At 41.3% G+C, this 20,678-nt stretch overlaps 1 long non-coding RNA gene across 1 annotated transcript in view; it reads right to left on the minus strand.

Annotated features, from left to right (window-relative positions):
• The window catches only part of LOC310631954, a 177,230-nt gene that overhangs the window by 61,728 nt on the left and 94,824 nt on the right, over positions 1 to 20,678 (minus strand). The window lies entirely within an intron of this gene.

The following is a 20,678-nucleotide window of genomic DNA, read 5'->3' on the forward strand; positions in this document are numbered from 1 at the left end:
CTTTTTCCAATACAAACCTTCTAGTATCCATGATTTGGGTGGTGACCTCAGCAGATTCTCAGAGAGGTCAGATCTACCATTCATAGTATTTTGCACAAACCTCTGCTTCTCTAAATAGAGTATAATAAACTCTTTTATGGCAGTGAAATTGGGAAACAAGCAGATTTTAAGAGCTGTTTATTTGTTCTAACTGCAGATCTAGCTGCAAAACGCAGCAAAACAGATTTTTCCCCTTTTTATTATGAAAAAAAACACCTGACTCAGCTTATCAATATTTCTATATTAGAACCCTATACTTCTTTTCAAGGTCTTAAGCAAGTGTCCATCACTCTCTCTGCACTCATTTGATTTCTTTAAACTCTTGAGGGATTGAGATGATGTATCACAGCCAAGAGGGAATGTGAATTTCAGCCTGCCCTTTCTTACCATTACACTGAACTGGAGCTTTTCTGGATTCCATCACACCCTCTTAGCAGCTATGCCAGTTTTTGACTGATCTGTTGCCGTCCAGCTTTGACAGTCTTCTGTTAAATCTATCCAGCTTTTGAAGTTCCTGTACACTGTGTCAGAACAATACATTAAGCTGGAAATAATAAACAATAAACATTTTATATTTTAGGTAGAAATAGTAAGGGCAGATAGTGTATCACAAGACTCTTGGGTGGCCATCATGATAGATGAATGTATGGACATTTTGCTTTAACTTTGATGAAGATGGAAACCTATTTAAGAAGCTGGCAAGCAGTATAATAATTCTCTCAGCAATACCTAATTCCATTAATCCTATGCCACTTCCATGCCTACTTTACTGTGTAAACGTATATATATATATGTTTAAGTATTTGTCAAGGCTTTTTTGAATGGACCTTGCTAATTAACTCTTTCATTCCTGTTTTGGCCCGGCTCAGGGCTTATCCACAGGAACTAGTCAATAAGCCCTGAGCCGGGCCAAAACAGGAATGAAAGAGTTAATTAGCAAGGTCCATTCAAAAAAGCCTTGACAAATACTTAAACATACATTTGCCTTGCCTTCCAGCTAATATAAGAGAGAAAGAACCCCGTGGCTCAGGAGGTTAAAACACTGCCTGATATACAATCAGCCCGGGTTCGAATCTCAGATAAAGGGTATGACTAACTGATGAGAACATAAAATGAGTTCGAAATGATCATCTTAGCCTCCCAAATTCTTTATTAGCAATTTGAATAATTTGCATATATATATATATATATATATATATATATATATATATATATATATATATACACACACACACACACACACACACACACACACACACACACTGCTCAAAAAAATAAAGGGAACACTTAAACAACACAATGTACTGTATTTAATAGTAGGATGTCTTATTTTCTGTTCTCTTTATTTTTTTGAGCAATATGTGTGTGTATATATATATAAATATATATATAAATGTTTGTTAAGCATTCAGAATACACTTGCTTAGTCCCAGACACGGGACAAATCTTATTTCCTGTTTCAGCCTAGCCCAAGGCCATCTACAGGCAGTAGCCACAGCAGTGGCAGCTCATCTTTGTGTAAAATTTTTTTTTGGCTTGCTAATTTTTTTTTGCTATTTTTTTCTTTTTTGGCTGACTGATGAGAACAAATAAGTTTGAAATGATCATATCGGTCTCCCTTTATTCTTTGTTAGCAAGCCAAAAAAAAAAATTTCACACACACACACACACACACACACACACACACACACACACACACACATATATGCTTTTTATTAATTCTTTTTTCTTTACATACAGATGTTAATTTTTCAACCAGCGTGCAGTCTGGGTTCAAAAATGCTAATACATAATCAAAGCGTACTCTTTGGTTCTCTCCTCTAGCCATTTGTAGAATAATTTCCAGCTTTAGTAGTATTCTGTTTCTTCTTTATCTTTCAATCTCATAGTTAGTCTGTTCATCTCAGTGCATTCCAGTATTTTTTTAATTACTTCTTCCTCTGGTGGTATTCTTTCATTTTTCCAGTATTGTGCAAAGATTATTCTTGCTGATGTTGTAATATGTAGAACCAAATATAAACTTTGCTTATTAATCTTTTCTGGTATTATACCTAATAGAAAAAATTCAAGATTAAATACTACATGTTCTCCCAATATTTTCTCTAACCAAGTATGTATTTTTTCCCAATAAGTCTTTGCTTTATCACATGTCCACCAGATATGATAGTACATGCCTGAATTATGTTTACATTTCCAACATCTATCTGACATATTTTTAAACATTTTTGCTAATCTTGCTGGTGGCAGGTGTCATCTATAAAACATTTTATATAAATTTTCTTTATACGCAGTTGACATTGTCAGTTTATAATTTCTCTCGCATAATTTTTGCCATTTTTCTAGTTCTATATTATAACCAAAGTATTTCGCCCACCTTGTCATTGTTTCTTTAGTTTGTTCACTTTCCATCTCTAAAATTAACAAAAAGTTATACATTTTCTTAATAGGTTTCTCATCAGAGGTTAACAATATCTTATCAAATACAGTTTTTTTTATAAAACCCATACAGTTTCACATCTTTTCATATCTATTTTGTATTTGTAACTCTACCCACCATGACATGTTGATGCCCTGATTTTCCAGCTCTTGTTTCGATTTTAATGTCCCATCAGTATTTAAAATATCTCTATATGCCCAAATTTTTTCAAAATCTACAAAATTTGGATGTGAAAAAGATTCCGTCGTTGATAGCCGCCCTGGAATTTTTAAATATATTTTAGTTTTGATTTTTTCCCATACTGTTATCAAAGCATTTCTAATATAGTGATTTTGGAAATAGTTATGAATTTTGTTTTTCCCGTACCACCAAAAAGCGTGCCACCCCAGTTGTAAGTCATGTCCCTCCAAATATAACAACCTTTTATTCCTAAGAGTTATCCATTCTTTCACCCATGTTAATACAGATGCTTGATAATACAAAGCCCACTCGGGTAGTCCAAAACCTCCATTTTCCTTAGCATCTTGCAACATTTTCATCTTTATTCTAGCTTTCTTTCCTTGCCAAACAAACTTCAAAATTAATGAATTTAACTCTTGGAAGAATCTTTTCTCAAGTTTTATCGGAATTGTTTGAAATAAAAATAAGATCTTAGGCAATATATTCATTTTAACTGTAGCAATTCTTCCTAATAGTGACAATTGTAGGTTCTTCCACTTTTCCAAATCTAGCTTTATTTGTTTCAATAGCTTTATATAATTGTCTTCTTTTATTGTTGAGCATTTGGCTGATAAATATATCTGTACCTCTATTGATTCTGACAATCGGCTTTTTTGCTTATCCGTGAGATTCTTAACTATTATCTTAGTTTTTTCTTTATTTATTTTTAATCCTGCTATTTCTCCATACTGTTCTATCTTTCCCCATAATTTGAGAATCATCTCCAGGGCTTTTTCCAAAATAAATACTAAATCATCAGCAAATGCTTGTAATTTATATGTTTCACCCTTTATCCCCAACCCTTTAATTTCTGTATCTTATCTTTAAAACTTCCAAAGTGAAAATGAATAACAGAGGGGATAATGGGCATCCTTGCCTTGTGCCTTTTCTTATTTCAAAGCTCTCAGTACAATCTCCATTCACAATTACTTTGGCTGTTTGTTTGTTATATATTGTTTTTACCATATTTATAAAATTCTGTACAAAGTCCATTATTTGTAATTGGTGAATCATAAATTGCCATGAAAGATTATCAAATGCCTTTTGAGCATCTAAGAATATTACGTTTACGTTTTACGTTTTATTTAATTTATATACCGCCCTTCTCCCTGGGGACTCAGGGCGGTTCACAGGGCATATAAATAAAAATACAGTACTATACAAAAGTTAAAACAAAGATTAAATCAGTGCCCAATTAAAAAAACAATAATGCAATCTAAAATGACAATTTAAAACCCAGCTCCCCCATCAGGCCAGACCGGCCAATTCAAACAAATGGGTCTTCAGACCACGACGGAAAGTTCGGAGGTCCGATGCCGTCCGGAGCTCCACCGGCAGTTGGTTCCACAAAGCCGGGGCACCCACAGAGAAGGCTCTCCCCCTGGGGGCCGCCAGTCGGCATTCCCTGACCGGAGGCACCCTGAGGAGGCCCTCTCTGTGGGAACGCACAGGGCGGAGGGGAGTTGAAGCCGGCAGCAGGTGGTCCCCGAGGTATCCCGGACCCATGCCATGTAGGGACTTAAAGATCATAACCAAGACCTTGAACCTCACCCGGAAGACAACTGGTAACCAATGCAGCTCGCGGAGCAAAGGTGTAACATGGGAGTACCAGGAAACTCCCAAGACAACTCTCACGGCCGCATTCTGTACCAGTTGGAGCCTCTGAGTGGTCTTCAAGGGAAGCCCCATGTAGAGAGCATTACAGTAGTCAAGGCGAGAGGTCACGATCGCATGAGTGACCGTGCACAGGGCATCACGGTCCAGATAGGGCCGCAACTGGCGCACCAGGCGAACCTGGGCAAAAGCCCCCCTAGTCACGGCCACTACATGATCTTCTAGGGTAAGCCGTGAATCTAGGAGGACTCCCAAGTTGCGAGCCCTATCCACGGGGGGTAAGAGCTCACCCCCCATAGAAAGAGATGGAACATTTTGAATGTCCCGGGATGCCGGAATGCACAGCCACTCAGTCTTGTCAGGGTTGAGCTGAAGTCTGTTCCTCCCCATCCAGACCCGAACCGCCTCCAGGCAACGGGACATCACAGCGAGGGCATCACTGGGGTGGTTTGGGGTCGAAAAGAAAAGTTGGGTATCATCGGCATATTGATGATACCCAACTCCAAAACCACGAATGATCTCACCCAGCGGTTTCATGTAGATGTTGAACAGGAGAGGCGAGAGAACCGACCCCTGAGGAACTCCACAAACGAGAGACCTAGGGGCCGATCTCTGCCCCCCTGCCAACACCGACTGCGAACGTCCCAGGAGATAGGAGGAGAACCACCGAAGAACTGTGCCTCCCACTCCCAATCCCCTGAGACGCCGCAGCAAGATACCATGGTCGATGGTATCGAAAACCGCCGAGAGGTCTAATAGGACTAGGACAGAGGAATATCCCCTGTCCCGAGCCCTCCAGAGATCATTCACCAGAGCGACCAATGCCGTCTCCGTGCTGTACCCGGGCCTGAAACCCGATTGGTAGGGGTCCAGATAATCCGCTTCATCCAGGACCAGAGGGAGCTGATGCGCCACCACACTCTCAACAACCTTCGCAAGAAAGCGAAGGTTGGAGACTGGACGAAAGTTGTTCAATACAGCTGGGTCCAAGGCAGGCTTCTTGAGGAGAGGTCTCACCACCGCCTCCTTCAAGACGGTGGGGAAATAACCCTCACTCAAAGAAGCAGATATAACCGCCTGGAGCCAGCCTCGTGTCCTCTCCCTAGCTGCATAAACCAGCCAGGAAGGGCACGGATCCAACAAACATGTGGAGGAGCTCAGCCTCCCCATAATCCTGTCCACTTCATCAGGGGTCACAGAATCAAACTCTTCCCAGATAACATTGACAAGACCGCCCGTGTCCTGATCGCCTGACTCTGCCCAGCTGGAGTCCAAACCGGTCCAAATCCGAGCGATTTTATCCGACAGATGTTGACTAAATTCCTCGGCACGACCCTGCAAGGGATCCTCCCTCACCTCCTGATTAAGAAGTGAGCGAGTCACCCTAAACAGGGCGGCCGGGCGATTATCTGCGGACGCAATGAGGGTAGAGAAGTAATTACACCTCGCCACCCTCATCGCTGCGAGATAAGACCTAATATAGGTTCTTAACCGCAACCGGTCGGGTTCGGATCGGCTCGACATCCAACAGCTCTCTAGGCCCCGTTTCCGACGCTTCATCTCCCGGAGCTCCGCGGAGAACGATGGAGCTCGCTGGGATCTGCGCCGGGTCAGGGGCCGCAAGGGTACAACCCGGTCAAGTGCCTCAGTGGCTGCCCTTTCCCAGGTTTCCACTAAGGCATCCGCCGAGCTGTGAGCAATGGAGGCAGGTGGGGACCCCAGCGCCGCTTGGAATCTATCAGGATCCATTAAGCGTCTGGGGCGGTACCATCTAATTGGTTCCGTATCCCCACGGCGGGGGGTGGCAAAACAGAAGACCATCTGCAGGAGATGATGATCGGTCCATGACAGGGGCATAATAAATGGAGAGCCCCCACCAAGATCATCCAACCACCGTCTAGATAAAAAAATCAGGTCAAGAGTGTGGCCTCCCTCATGAGTTGGTTCAGAAATTACTTGCGTCAGGTCCATGGCCGTCATGGAAGCCATGAACTCCCGAGCTAGCTCAGATGAGCCTCCCAGGGATGGTAGATTGAAGTCTCCCAAAACTATAAGTTTGGGAAACTCAACCACCAACCCTGAGAGGAGATCGAACAGCTCGGGCAGGGCTGCCGCTGTACGACTAGGCGAAATGTACGTCAGCAGCAAACCCAACTGCGCCCCAGAACCAAATCTCACAAAGAGAGACTCACACCCGACTATCTGAGAAACGGTGGTCTCCCGCGGACATAAGGTCTCCCTAATAATAACCGCCACTCCCCCACCCCTACCTTGAGCTCTTGGCCGGTGCAGCACCCGGAAGCCTGGTGGGCAGAGGTCAACCAAAGGGACCCCACCCTCTGGGCCCAACCAGGTCTCCGTGATGCAGGCCAGGTCCGCATGCTCACCCTCAACTAAATCCCTAACGAGGGGAGCTTTGTTAACCACGGACCTGGCATTCAGATACACCAGCCGGAGCTCAGGAGGCTGCACATCCTCACTCCTGGAACCTCGGGGAAGAAGCAGAGGGTCGGAGCGCCTCACCGCTTGCAAGTAGCGGAGATGGCCCTCCCGGTAGCGATACGGCCCCCTGTCTATCCACCTGCTGCCATTCCCCGTCGTGGGAATTGGTAATCCCACGACCCGCTCGTGAGCTCTGGAGACAGCGACACCCCGTTCTCCCGCCGCGCGGTCAGACCCAAGTCCGGCCTGAACCATGGTTGATTGGCCACCCCCCAAGGCCAGACAACCCTTATCACCCACCCCACTCCCTAACCCTATAAAAAATCTAGATAAAAAAATAATCAAAGGCCTTCTATTAACTTTATATTGACGGCCCCTGCCCCTGCCCAGCCATCTCTCAGGGTCCCAAAACTCGGGCCCGTCATCGAGGTTGAAAGTGTTTAAAGAGGCGGGTCGCACCCAGGAGAGGGGGGCTCCCCTGAGGGCATACAAATCCGTGCTAGTATATTTCCGCATAAGTCTAGCAAGTCCAGGAAAGGCATCCCATTAGTGGGAGGATCGAAGCATAAAGACAGATATCTTGGTCCCCACCCAACTTCACTGCCACTCAGTTGGGTGCCCCCAGAGACAGGCCACCCCCCGCCCTCTCACGACGGGTTGCAACTCTGTTCCTGGAGGTGGGCCAGATATCCTCTGGGTAGGCAACCCCATAGAGCTCCCACCTCCATGGGGTCGCAGATGGAAAAAGTCAAGCCACTCTCCCACCGTGGCCGATACCCAGTTATGTCCCAAAATCCAAGGGGAGAGGGGGAAGGTAGGCAGACAAGATGATAAGTATGTATGTCCATATGTCCGAGGCAAAAAGGGCAAGCAGGCCAGGATAGAGAAGATGGTCCAAATCACGAACATCGCTGCAAAAGCAGTCCAAAGGCGGTGCGAGAACCACGTCATCCTAGTACCATTATGATGATCCGCGGTCATCTTCTCCGCCACTGAATGGACTGAAGACGCCGTCGCCGCCAAGATGACTAACAGTCGCCCTTTCCACCGTCGAAACGGCCCGAGGGCGACATTGCCGCTAAAGAGCAGCCCAAGGCGAGGTAGGGCAACGTGGAAATCCCACCGCCGGCGAGAGGGCCAAAAGCCGAAAAAGCGCGAAGCCAGCCGCCGGCAAACAGGCACACAGTCCAAGAAACGCCGGTGCAGCCGTAAGCAGTCCAAAAGCAGGCCCCAGAAATGTCTCATCAGCTGTTGGGCCGCTAAAGACGGCCAGAACATACCATCTTTGCCGTCGCCGCCGAACACGTATTGCCGCCGCTGCCGCCGAGCGCGGGCCGCCGTCGGCGCCAGGCGCGGCCCAGACACCACCACAACCAGCGCCGGGGACGCCGCCCACGCCATTGCCGCCATTGCCGCCATCACCATCATTGCCGCCATTACCGCCTTCGTCATCGCCCGAAATCGCCGCCGCCCGAGCAGATTCACCGGCGTCCACCCCAACAACCGGGGCCAGTCCGGGAGCGCCTAGGCGGCCCAAAACGGCCCAAGGTGCAGGAAAAAAACGCCGGCGTCAGCCCCGAGCAGCCGCAGACAAACCGGGGAGAAACAGCTGACAAGAAAGAAGACAGCCGGCGTCGGCCCAAGCAGCCGCAAATGGTCCGGAAAGGCGGCCGCAGGAAAAGACCGCCGGGAGACAGCAAGAAGCAGGCGACAAACAGCAGGGCCAGCGGGCGGCCCCAAGCAGCCGTAAATGGTCCGAAAAGGCGGCAGCAGAGAGAACAGCCAGCGGACAACAGGAAGCAGCCGAAAAACAGCAGGGCCAGCAGACGGGCAGCTCAGCAGATGGAGTAAGTCATTGCCAGCTTCGTCGACCTCCTAGTTGTCTCGCTGCCTAATTCCCCAACCCCTCAATCCCCATACTCAAAAAGCCCAAAGGCTCATGAGGGGCTCCCAAGGGACGCCTAACAGCTGGTGCTCGTGGAGCTCAGCCGAGCACGTCCGCCATCTTGGGTGGGGTAGATGTGAATTAGTGCCATTTGTTTCCCTTGATGTAGCTCATAATATTCTAATACATCTGTTATCACTCTTAGATTATTTTTAATTTGTCTCTTTGGTAAAAAGCCATTTTGTTTAGTTCCAGAAGGTTGTTCTCCCTCTCAAACAGTCCCTGTCTAGTCTTTACCTGTACAATGACTATCTCAAAAAGTCCTTGAAGGTATTAGTTAGTTAGATGTTAGAAACCCCATCCAACAGTACACTATCTTACAGAATTATTATTTTAAGTATAATGGAAAAAGACAAAGGCTATTCCTTCAGTTTGATTAAAATATCACATCATACGAACAGTGTCTGAATGTCAGTGCATTAAATAAAGGCCAGAGATTATAAATGCACAATTAACACAACTGATTGCTTCTAGTGTGTTTACTTCCCTAAAGAGAGTGGGATGGGAAAACAATTCATATCCACTTGTTAATTTATCCACTGTAACAACTTTCCTTCAACCCTCATAATTCCCAAGCAACAGCACAGTTTGGGGTTGAAGGGTCTGTAAGCATTAATCCTATGTGGGAAGGGAAGCGACTAGTGTATGAATATGCCCAATATGTTGGGAATAATACAGAACCATTTTTTAAGGCTGTAAGTATAAGCTCCGTATAATCTTTGGAGAAAAAGCAATTATTCTGTGATTTCTATAAGCAGACTTGACAGAAAAGCTCCTCGGGAGCCACACTGCTCAATCACAGTAATCCTCTCTTGCCTGCTGAACTAGGGAAAATGCAGAAATGCTGCTCTAAGGCAAAACTGAGCTTTTATTATTCTTTAAAAAAAACCTCAAGCAGCAGTAAGTCCAACATAATTTTATAATAAAACCAGATGGTAGTACAAGATGGGCTACTGAAGCTATAGTAATGAAAGCCTTTCCTTCCCTAAGATCAAACATGTAAACCAGAAACACATCTACCATTCACAATGATATTATGAGACGGGTTTTTCCCCCCTTTTGAATGCCTATTTCAGTCTAAGAATTGAAATAGCAGTAATGGGCAGAGAGATCCTATGTCAGAATCTCCAAAATGATGAATATCAACCACCAAGGGTCAATGAAACTATCCAAGGGGTTTATTATTATTGTTGTTGTTCTTGCTTTTACTATTATGAATTGTAGTGCTATTAGTTACAGTAGTATTTATTAAATTATTTTCAAATAATAAATATTTGGGGACTAATGAACAATTGAAGCCTCACGAACAGGTTGATGAGCTAGTGGGTTTTGAGATTTGTGTCCTATGATTTTATTGGATTCCTTCCTTCCTTCCTTCCTTCCTTCCTTCCTTCCTTCCTTCCTTCCTTCCTTCCTTCCTTCCTTCCTTCCTCCCTCCCTCCCTCCCTCCCTCCTTCCCTCCCTCCCTCCCTCCCTCCCTCCCACCAGCCCACACCACTTCTGTAGCTGATTATTCTTCTAGTTTGGAACCAGTTTAATTCACATAGCATTTTCAGTGCTCAGCCCTCCCTAGCATGCATTCTGACTTACATCTCTAAATCCTTCTACTCTCTGCCCTGCACTGAGGAATCTGGAGCCCCTGAAAAGCTGCTGCAAAACAATTTCCAGCAATCCCCAACAGCGTGATGAAGCATGTGGGGAAGTATGGTTCAGCCACCATATCTTTTGGATTACTAGTTTCTACCCCATGCACTCCCTGATGTTGGAATTACTGATCTGGGGAATAGCCAGCAGTATTGATAAAAAATGAATTATTTTTTAATAATTGTTCTGCTAAGGGTGGAGCCCAGTAGGGTCCTAGACTTTGTAGTGGGAAATCCAAATAACTTACAGGGCCAAGGGATTACAGCCTAATTGACTAATCCAGTTTAGTCAAGAAGAATGAAATTTATTAAGCAGAGGAGTAGAAAATCTCACTGCATTCTTATAACTATTCTTTCCTACATGTAATTGTAAAATCCACTTGAGCCAGAAGTTGCCCAATGAAATCGAATTCTAGAAGAATCAGGACAGACAAAAGGTTCTTTTTTTTACACCACTTTTAATTAAATTTTGGAATTTACTACCTTGAGATGTGGTATTGATTATCAAGTTGACTGCTTTCAAAAAGGGATAGACCAATTCATGGAAATGCTGTGGGTCAATGGCTGATGGCCTTGATGAGAGTATAGTTGCCTCCAAAGTTCATCATCCGGTGAGCTTCCTTGTGCAGTTGGTTGGCTATTGTGAGAACAGATTGATGGGCTAGATCAGGAGTCTTCAAACTTGGCCCTTTTGTGACTTGTGGACTTCAACTCCCAGAATTCCTCAGCCAGCGATGCCAGCTGAGGAATTCTGGGAGTTGAAGTCCACAAGTCATAAAAGGGTCAAGTTTGAAGACCCCGGGGCTAGATGGATCAGAAGCTTACCCATCTATACTCCTTGGCTCTGTTGAGATATGAGATGTGGGTATGTAATTAAGTTACTGTGTTTATTTTTTCTCAAGTTCAAGTGGGAAAGCTACGGATTCTGCTTGGAAAGGTTTTTCACTAATCCTTTTTTCAGGGGTAAGCCAGGAAGGTGCAGACTTGCCAGAAGGATTCAGGCCAGGGTAAGACATATTCTTTTGTTAAAGTGGTCAGATGATGGGACCAGGGTGTCCCATCATCTTTAACATTTGTGTCTGTGTGGATGGAAAAGATTAATAAACCATTCAAAAATCTGTTGAAGGGCGATAACATAGATGCCCTTATATTTCTGATTTGATTAGCAGATATATTGTCATCTGACAAGATGAGAGCCAGTTTGGTGTAGTGGATAGGGCACCAGGGTAAAAACTAGTCCTACTTTAGGCACAAAGTCAGATCACTCTTAGCCCTGGAAAGCAGGCAGTGGCAAACCATTTCCGAAAAACCTTGCCAAGAAAATTGCAGGAACGTGTCCAAGCAGTTGCTAGGAATTTAACACACATACCACTTCCAACAAATGTTTCATGAATGGCCACTGATCTCTCCTTTTACAATTATGATGTATATACAGTTGCAATCCAGGATAATATCCCATGCCATTTATGAAATAAGCTATGCTATGCAAAACCTTAGGCCAGTGTTTCTCAACCTTGGCAACTTTAAAACACCCGGATTTCAACCCCAAGAATTCTCCAGCCTGCATTCTGGGGAACTCTGGGAGTTGAAGTCTAAACAAACTTGCCAAGGTTAAGAACACTGCCCTGAGTCAATGCTAAATTAGTTTCCTTTTGGGTGTTTGCTTGTTGCCACAAATGTAACTATGATAAATTTTAAAACCACTAGATGGCATATTTGCTTTGCTTGATCTGCATATAATGCTTAGCACTGATTCCCCCCACTTTTTTAGTCCAGTTCTCATATAATCTCATACTAGAATTGGTCAAACACACAGGGCTTTTTTTCCTCATAGAATGCTCAGAACGGAGTTCCGGCACCTTCTTTGGATGGAACCTTGTAGGGTTGGCAAGGTGGGTTGTGTGACTTGTGTGAGTTCCGGCACCTTTTTCTTTTACAAAAAAAGCACTGCAAACACATACGGAAAGTACTTAAGGAGAGAAATATTGGCATGGATTACAAGCTTTAATTGTTTGTGAGTAGCCAAATCAAATCCAGCCCGTCTGTTAAGAATTGTTGTATCTTATCTTTTTGACTGGCATTTTTTGTTCCATCTGACACTTTTGCAGGCATTAAAAATACTAAGCTTTGTACTTTGTTTCTCCCATTTGCTTAGAATAGTGTTTCCCAACTTTGGCCATTTTAAGATGTGTGGACATCAACTCCCAGAATTCATCAGAATGCTGGCTTGGGAATTCTGGAAACTGAAGTCCACACATCTTAAAGTTGCTGAGGTTGAGAAATAGTTGTTTAGTGTAAGTCGCTTATTTTTGTTCCAACAAACATTAGAGTAGTGCTATACGTATTCGGCTATTTAATTGGTAATTTAGCATAGCAAACATTTTCTATAAAAGAGTAAAAATTATCTCAAGTTGAGACCCGTACAGACATTGTTTGCTATTGCTTTCTTTCAAAATGCTGTTATTTACTTCCCAGTTTCCTTTCCAATTCTGGACTTTCCTGGTGTTCTTGCAACCAGTAATAAACAGGTATAACTCTATCATTTACAGTCTCAGGCAAGATTAGCTGGATGCTGCCATCGCCTGAGACATAACCATAGTTTACATCAAGCATAATTGCTGTAAGGTGCACTTTACAACGTATAGTTCAAGTAATTGGGAACTGCTAGCATTACTTTTACCAGTGCATTCCTTAGGAAAATTGTGACCATTCCTTACATTTTCAAAATTTAAAATTTGGATGCATGTTCTATAGGTAATCCTCAACTTATAAGCACAATTGGGACCAGAATCTTTGTTGCCAAACAAGACAATTTTACAATCTCGTTTGCCATTGTTAAGCAAATTACTGCAGTTATTAAGTGAATTATGCTGTTGTTAAGTGAATCCAACTCCCCCCACTCCCCAATTGACTTTGCCTGTCAGAAGCCAGCTGGGAAAATTGCAAATAGTGATCACATCAGCCCAGGAAGCTGCAACTATGGTAAATACCTGCTGGTTGTCAAGTGCCTGAATTTTGATGACTGTGGGGTATGCTGCAATGGGCATAAATGCGAGGACTAATTACAAATCACTTTTTTTTTAGTGCTGCTGTAATTTCAGTTACTAAATGAATATGGTAAACGAAGTACTACTTGTATTTTGTACCAGGATTTTGTATTCTTTATATGTGATCTCAACTCTAAGAAACAGAACATTGATCACCGAGATCTCACGGCTGTCTTCAGCACCTCTACCAGAAAAAGCAACAACAATACCGTGAACCTCCTCCTTAATTGGTTCCAGGAGGCATGACAAGTACTAAAAAGGATGAGTACCAAAGAAACCATGTGACATACTATGTGACTCTTTGTTTCGGCCAGGAAGGATTTCCTATCTGTCCCTTTTCCTATGTCAGTGACCTTCCCAGCATGGCCGACTTCCTGTCTACCCTCTGCCCTGTTCCCCCCTTCCTTTTGCAGAGTGTTGAGTACCAAATATACAATGAGTGCCGGTACAACATTTTTGTGTCAAAATGTGTCGAATACCAAATTCAATGAGTTTTGAACTAGTTGAGTATCAAGGTATCACTGTGCAAACTTATCATTTCAGGGTCAGGAATAGAAGTATACTGTACAATCCACTGTGAAATTTTGTACCCACAAGACCTACAGAGGTGTGAGAGAGATCTCACATGGAGGGAGGGCGTGTACCTCAATGGTAAATCATCTGCTTTGCTTGAAAAGGGTGTCTGGTCTAATCCCTGTCATTATGGTAAGGATAAAGTCTTTTTGGAATCAAACTCAACCCTGGTGACTTCACAGATTCAGTTATAGGATTTTCTTGGCAACAATACAAGAGTGTTATAGCACTGACTATTATTGCCAGACTATTCCAGGAAGTTTTAAAGTCTCACCAGGGTAGCATACAACTCTGGGATTTCTTGCTGGCCTCATACCGAAGAATTAATCAGGTCCAACCAGTGGTGGGATTCAGCCGGTTTGCACAACTTCGGCAGAACTGGTAGCTAATTTTTTGTTGCCTAGGCCCAGAGCGGACTTCCGAAAGCGGCATCAACACAGAGAACCGGGTTGTTCACATATTTGAATCCCACCACTGGGTCCAATCCTGCATATTTCTTCAGGTCAGCCGAGGTGGCTCACCTAAAAATGTAAGGCTGAAAAAAGCCTCTCCTAACCTGAGATAAATGGTGAATGCTCATGAACATTAAAAAAAAGGATCTAAATAAGATGTAGGCAGACTCAGGGCTGCAATAATTTCTTTACTACTTTATGAGAATGTCATGCTTCCAACTTCCAAGTGCTGCAGAGACAGAGGCAAAATGAAGCATAAGTAGACATCATTTATATACTAGACTTTGCAAGGCAGATTAAATGGCAGAAAATTACAGCACAGAATCCATACATTTCTGGTCTAAAACAGACAAGAGCTGCCCTTCGTGTACTCTCTAAATTATACTCCTGTGAGTAAATTAGGAATAATATTATATGCTATTTCCTGAACGTAGCAGCCTGAACCTTGGATGATGTTGAGGCCTGATAATAAGGATCATTATGTTCATTCTTTTGAAGAAAGGCGCCACAGCAAGCAACTGATGTCTGTAGTTAGTCCACAGCTATTATCCGCTACTATTTCGACTGCTGTCTTTAAACCATCAATCTGTTTAAGTTACTTAAGAAGTTAATAGCTAATTCGGTGTTTATGGGTATGAGGGATAGACTGGCATAGTGAAGTTTTCTGAGGTGCTTGGCTTGGCTGAGGATGAAACAGTTCACAAAATGTTTCTTAGCTGCACAAGCCCCAGAGACAGTATGATCTCAGAAGATCTTTTTTAATTCAAAAATGGTGTGGGAGTTTGGAGGGGCAGGAAACAGGGAAAGCCTACTGGAACAACCACATTGCTGAGGAAGAAAACAGCGTTCGTTTGTTTTTGAATCCTTAGGTTTCAGATGAACTAGCGTAACAAATTCCTCAACCCTTCTATGATTTCATGCTGAGCCTTCTAACTTTCTCCCTAATGGATACACGGTATGAATTACACTGTTTGTAAACTGTGTTTTCTGAAGAAATAAACACAGATGATATAGACTGAGAGAAAACTAAACATCACTTGTACTGTACAATATTTGTGTGGGATATTTTGTTTTTATTTTCCTGAAATTTTGCAAACTCATCTTCATTGCTTGTAACAATACAAACCTCAGGTATAGCAAAATATAATAATAGTGGATTATAAAAGCCTATGTACTGGTTTTAATTTTTTTCAATATCTCTGTATGCCTTCCTTCCTTCCTTCCTTCCTTCCTTCCTTCCTTCCTTCCTTCCTTCCTTCCTTCCTTCCCTCATAGCAATAATACAGAGTGAGTGAAATAAAAATATGCTAAAAAAAGAAGGAAAAAGGGGAGAAAAAAAGAATGAAAAAGAAAATGTGTTTATATAGTGCTGATATCTGGGACAACATAAACATATTTGTCTTTTCATTCTGCATACCTGATTCTTTTGGTAAGGTAGAGGCTATGTTTCCCTCACCTGAGCTTTATGGACAGATTCATGCTATTTATTTTTTTGTCAATAAACGAACAATTTTTACATTTTTTTTAATTTCCAGGTCTACACTACTATATAGATTCTTATCCAAGGTTCAACTCTATTTAGGTTTCCAAATTGATGAACAATCTTTCTGACACAATTGGTTCTGGAAAATATTACAAATCCACTGAAGCTATTTTGAAGGAGATTTATGTAAAAGCCGAAATGATCCATTCTGCCAGTATTGTTCATATCCCTGCTAAAGAGATGAATCATTAAATTTCATTTAAAAGCCCAGATTACATGACAGTATTAATAACAATGCATCATTAGCAGTAATAGGTAACCTATTATTAAAATACAGTGCTACTCTTACATAAACGCAGATGGCAAAAGGCCATGTGGTATTACCCTATGGACTTTGGGATGGGTAATTAAGGAAAAGCTTTTCCAGAAAATAGAAATTGAAATTGACATTGATTATTTTTTGGGATGTTGCTACTATGCTTGCAACATAGGGTTTTCCCTCCTGTTTTAAATCTCAGTGTAACTACTAGATCAGCTGAAAAGATCTAAAAGAAAACCATTTCAGAGAAATATTTTGGCATGTTTTAATAAGTTTATGATAAGGATTTCCCTCAAATCAGGAAACATATGCTCAAACATGTACACACACCCTTGTTTTCTAAAATGAATTTTAAACATTGGTTCAATGTTTAAACCATCTTTTATAGTATGAAGCTATAATATCACCAAATACAGATGATTCTTATGAGCAGGAATCTTAAAGCAAAAACTCTGAAAAAAAAAGTAGTGAAGTAATCTATTTATACTATCTGCTCAGTCATACAGTACTTCCACCAATACAAATAATCAAATGAGTAACTGTTTCAGGTTGAACACAATTATTTCCTTAAAGTGACCGCATTGTAAAGCCAATAAAAGGAAGTTTAATCATTTAGGTTCCTTTCAGCTGATCTAGATGACTAATATGGAAGTGTTAGAATTTGTTTGATATAAATTATCATCTTCCAGATATACTGCAAATAGAAACATTTTTAGAACAAGTGAATTAAATTTTGCTTATTTTAAAGTCAAGAGACATCTTGGTTCTAGAGAAATATTTTTTAAAAATAGATCCATTTTTGGATAGTAACTTTATTAGGACCATCAAACTTAGGAACTGGGAAAGTTTTTGAGTTTCAGAAGTCTTCATTGGCCTGAAAGTTACAAAAAACAGAAGAGGAATCCTAAACTTTCAGAAATTAAACCATTAAGTTTAGAGGCTTGTTACAATGATATTGCTTTTTTGATTGCATCTTTTACATCTAGCATAATCTGGATGTCACAATTAATATTAAAGCCATTCTTGGCATGTTTACTAATATCTTTGGAATATAGATCAGTTTCAGTTTGTGACACCTAAAGGCATGAACAACATATTGGAATGAATGTCCCACTTTGCTCATTTGACTTCTGATTTATAGATCAAGGACTACACTGTACATAAATCCTACTTGAAGGATGCAGCTTTTCCAATGGAGATAATTATTATTAAATCTCTTTGGAAGAAAAAAATTGTACTGAATTCCTCAGGAATATACAATTTTAGGCCAAACTCCAAATTTTCAAAGCTGGTTAAAATGATTGAGACAGTCATGGCATTGAATCTACTGACAGTCATGCAAAAAACAAGTTATCTAGACTCATATTAATTCAGCTTCATTGCTGGCTCTGTGGTAAAGAGAAACAGAGAGAATGCATCCCTACTGTTTAATCAAGAGTCTTCAATAGATCATACATCCTCAGAAATTGCTTAGAGATGTCCTATGTCTTAGAAAATAACTCTTGCTAGAGAGCCATTGCTTCAAAACCAGAAGCTGGTTTATGAGTTAATATGGATGGAGTTGCTGCAGTGCTAATATAATACAACCAGGGCTTTTTTTCTCATAGAACGCTCAGAACGGCGTTCTAGCACCTTTTTTTTGCAAAAAGAAGAAGAAGAAGAAGAAGAAGAAGAAGAAGAAGAAGAAGAAGAAGAAGAAGAAGAAGAAGAAGAAGAAGAAGAAGAAGAAGAAGAAGAAAGCTCCCTCTATTGGCTTTAGGAGAAGGCAATCTTGGCTCTTTTTTAAGACTCATGGACTTCAACTCCCAGAAATCCTGAGCCAGCCACGCAGAGGGGAAAGAGAGAGGTTTCCAAGCTGAGCCATGTTGGCTCAGGAATTCTGGGAGTTGAAGTCCTTGAGTCATAAAAGAGCCAAGGTTGCCTACCCTGCACTAGAGGAGGACATTACAATTATTTACAAGGTTACTTCTTTAGGAACTAAACTTTTAGAATCTAAAACAGCTAATTCAAAAAAGCCAACAAGAAAGAACCTCACATTTTTCATCTGCTTCTGTCTTTTGGAAGGTGAAATTAGATAACAAAATAATCTATTTCCTATGTTAACATCTCTGCAATGAAATCAGTAAAGGTAACAGGAAAGAAATGAGAAACAATTTTCTCAATGTATTATGTGTAATTTAGCTGATGCTAGGAAAAAAATAGTATCTTTTGTACACTCTTGAAAACTATTTTGAATCTATAACCATCTATTACAACTAAACCACTTTAAATTAAACAATTCTTAAGAATGAAATATTCTTAATTTGAACTTTACTTTTACTGTTTGGACTGTTGTGTGTTTTGAAAAATAGATTATTTAGAATCTAGTTATGTTGCACTTCAGTCTTTAAATAATTAACCTAGTATATACAAAACAATATACAAAGTTTTCCATGGTGAGCTTAACATCAATAACAACATTTATTAAAAAGGCTAAAATAATTTCTAGTGGTATTATCTGTACATTAAAATTTTGTTTATTCACAATCTTTCACTTTTCACATTCTGGACAAGCAGTGGTCATGTATCCTAGCAAAAGATGTTACATATGTGCATAAGTGTAGTCAGTAGCATATGCCTTTTTAAAAATATCAAACATGCAAAGAAACAAAAATAAGTCCAAAATATCTGTATTACATCCAGAAATGCCAACTTTGCAGCCAGTATTTCTCCTCCATAACTATGGCACACTAAGGATACCTGCATACATGCAAATGCTTCTCTGGGATCAGTAACGCAGCAGGGATTGCTTTTTCCTTCCAGTAACAGATTGCTGGGAAATACCAAACATGGCCTTGAGAATTCCAGTGTTTTGTTACAACTTTTTCTGGATGTGGTTGGAAAGAGGCTGTTTGGCACCAGAGACCACTGCCATGAGGAACACAGCTCTGGGTCAGGGTTCGGAGCAGCTCCAGGTGGGGGCTCAGCATGGGCCACGGTGTGGCAACTGCAGGGAGGGGAATCCCCACGGTGGCTGTGGGGAGGGGAATCCCCGCAGCATGTGGCTCCGAGCCACAGGGGTAGGGTTGCAAAGGACGGGCAGCGATGCCATAGCAAAACACTGGCATCGCTCCCAGTGACAGCACCTCTGAGCTCTGGCACCTTTTTTTTTAGAAAAAAAGCACTGAATACAGCTGTTTCTTGAAGGCAGGATAACACCTTCCTTAATTGATCTCAGTCCAGTGTGGAGGATCCTGCATCTATTTTTTTCCTGCTGAGCATCAAAAGTCATGTTTTCCAATTGTAATGGCTTCAAGCAGCTCACTTGCTGAAGAAGAGGTTGCTGAAATGTCCTTGGAAGAACTATGGAAGGTTGAGATTTCCTTAAATTAAAAAACAACATTTTAAGATGTTTTCTAAACATGACAGTCCAATGCACCTTTTTTATACTCTATAAATCCCAAATCTCAAATTACTACCTTCAGCCCTGAATTTAAAAAGCCTTCATGATGAACAATTGCTTTCTAAACAGTGTGACAAAATCATACAGCTTGCAGAAAGGTGGATTTGCCTGACTGAAAAATACGGGTGGCTTTTAAAATTTCATCACCTTATCATTTTATAAAGCTAATGATTGCATTTAGTGAAGAATGTCATGTCAGTCACTTGCTTTCCTATTGTCATAAAACTGCTGATATGTCTTTCATCATGAAAGTAATGATCTATGAAGTGCAGAATTCCATGCTAGTCCTTTTAGTAAAACAGACCTTGTTCAGCTACAATCAGTTGGAACTCTGCCTTTAAAATGCTTCTTTCTTTCTTTCTTTCTTTCTTTCTTTCTTTCTTTCTTTCTTTCTTTCTTTCTTTCTTTCTTTCTTTCTTTCTTTCTTTCTTCCTTCCTTCCTTTCTTTCTTTCTTTCCTTCCTTCCTTCCTTCCTTCCTTCCTTCCTTCCTTCCTTCCTTCCTTCCTTCCTTTTCCTCTTCCTTCTGCATGGCAAGAAATATATTTAACTACTAAATTACTAAAAAAAATATGCCAGTATCAGGCCAATAGTTCTCTTTCTTCAGTCCTATTAATTCCCTCGCCCCAAATATCTAGATTGGAAAGGCCTTTTTTATTTTTCACTTGTACATTGAAACATCTTATTTTTGAAATGGAATAAAACTAAAGGTTTAGATTTAGATTTTTATTAGATTTATATACCGCCCTTTTCCCGTAGGACTCAGGGCGGTTTACAAGGTGTTTAAAACATCAACACAATACAAAAATTAAAAAAAACAATTAAAAATAATTAAATTCAATCCCTAAACAACTTCACTAGTTATTTTTGTGGAAAATAGCTCAAATTACTATTCAGTTCCATATTTTATTAGCTCATCTCAGCTCCAGTAGTTTTAGCATGGTTCCACAGATAGTTTCCTGGTCCAATAGCAGACAGTCACAGTTCAGTTGCATTTTGGTATTAAGAAAAAATAAACTAAGTTT

The sequence above is a fragment of the Vipera ursinii genome, assembly GCF_947247035.1.
Source record: "Vipera ursinii genome assembly, chromosome: 1".
Classification (NCBI taxonomy): domain Eukaryota; kingdom Metazoa; phylum Chordata; class Lepidosauria; order Squamata; family Viperidae; genus Vipera; species Vipera ursinii.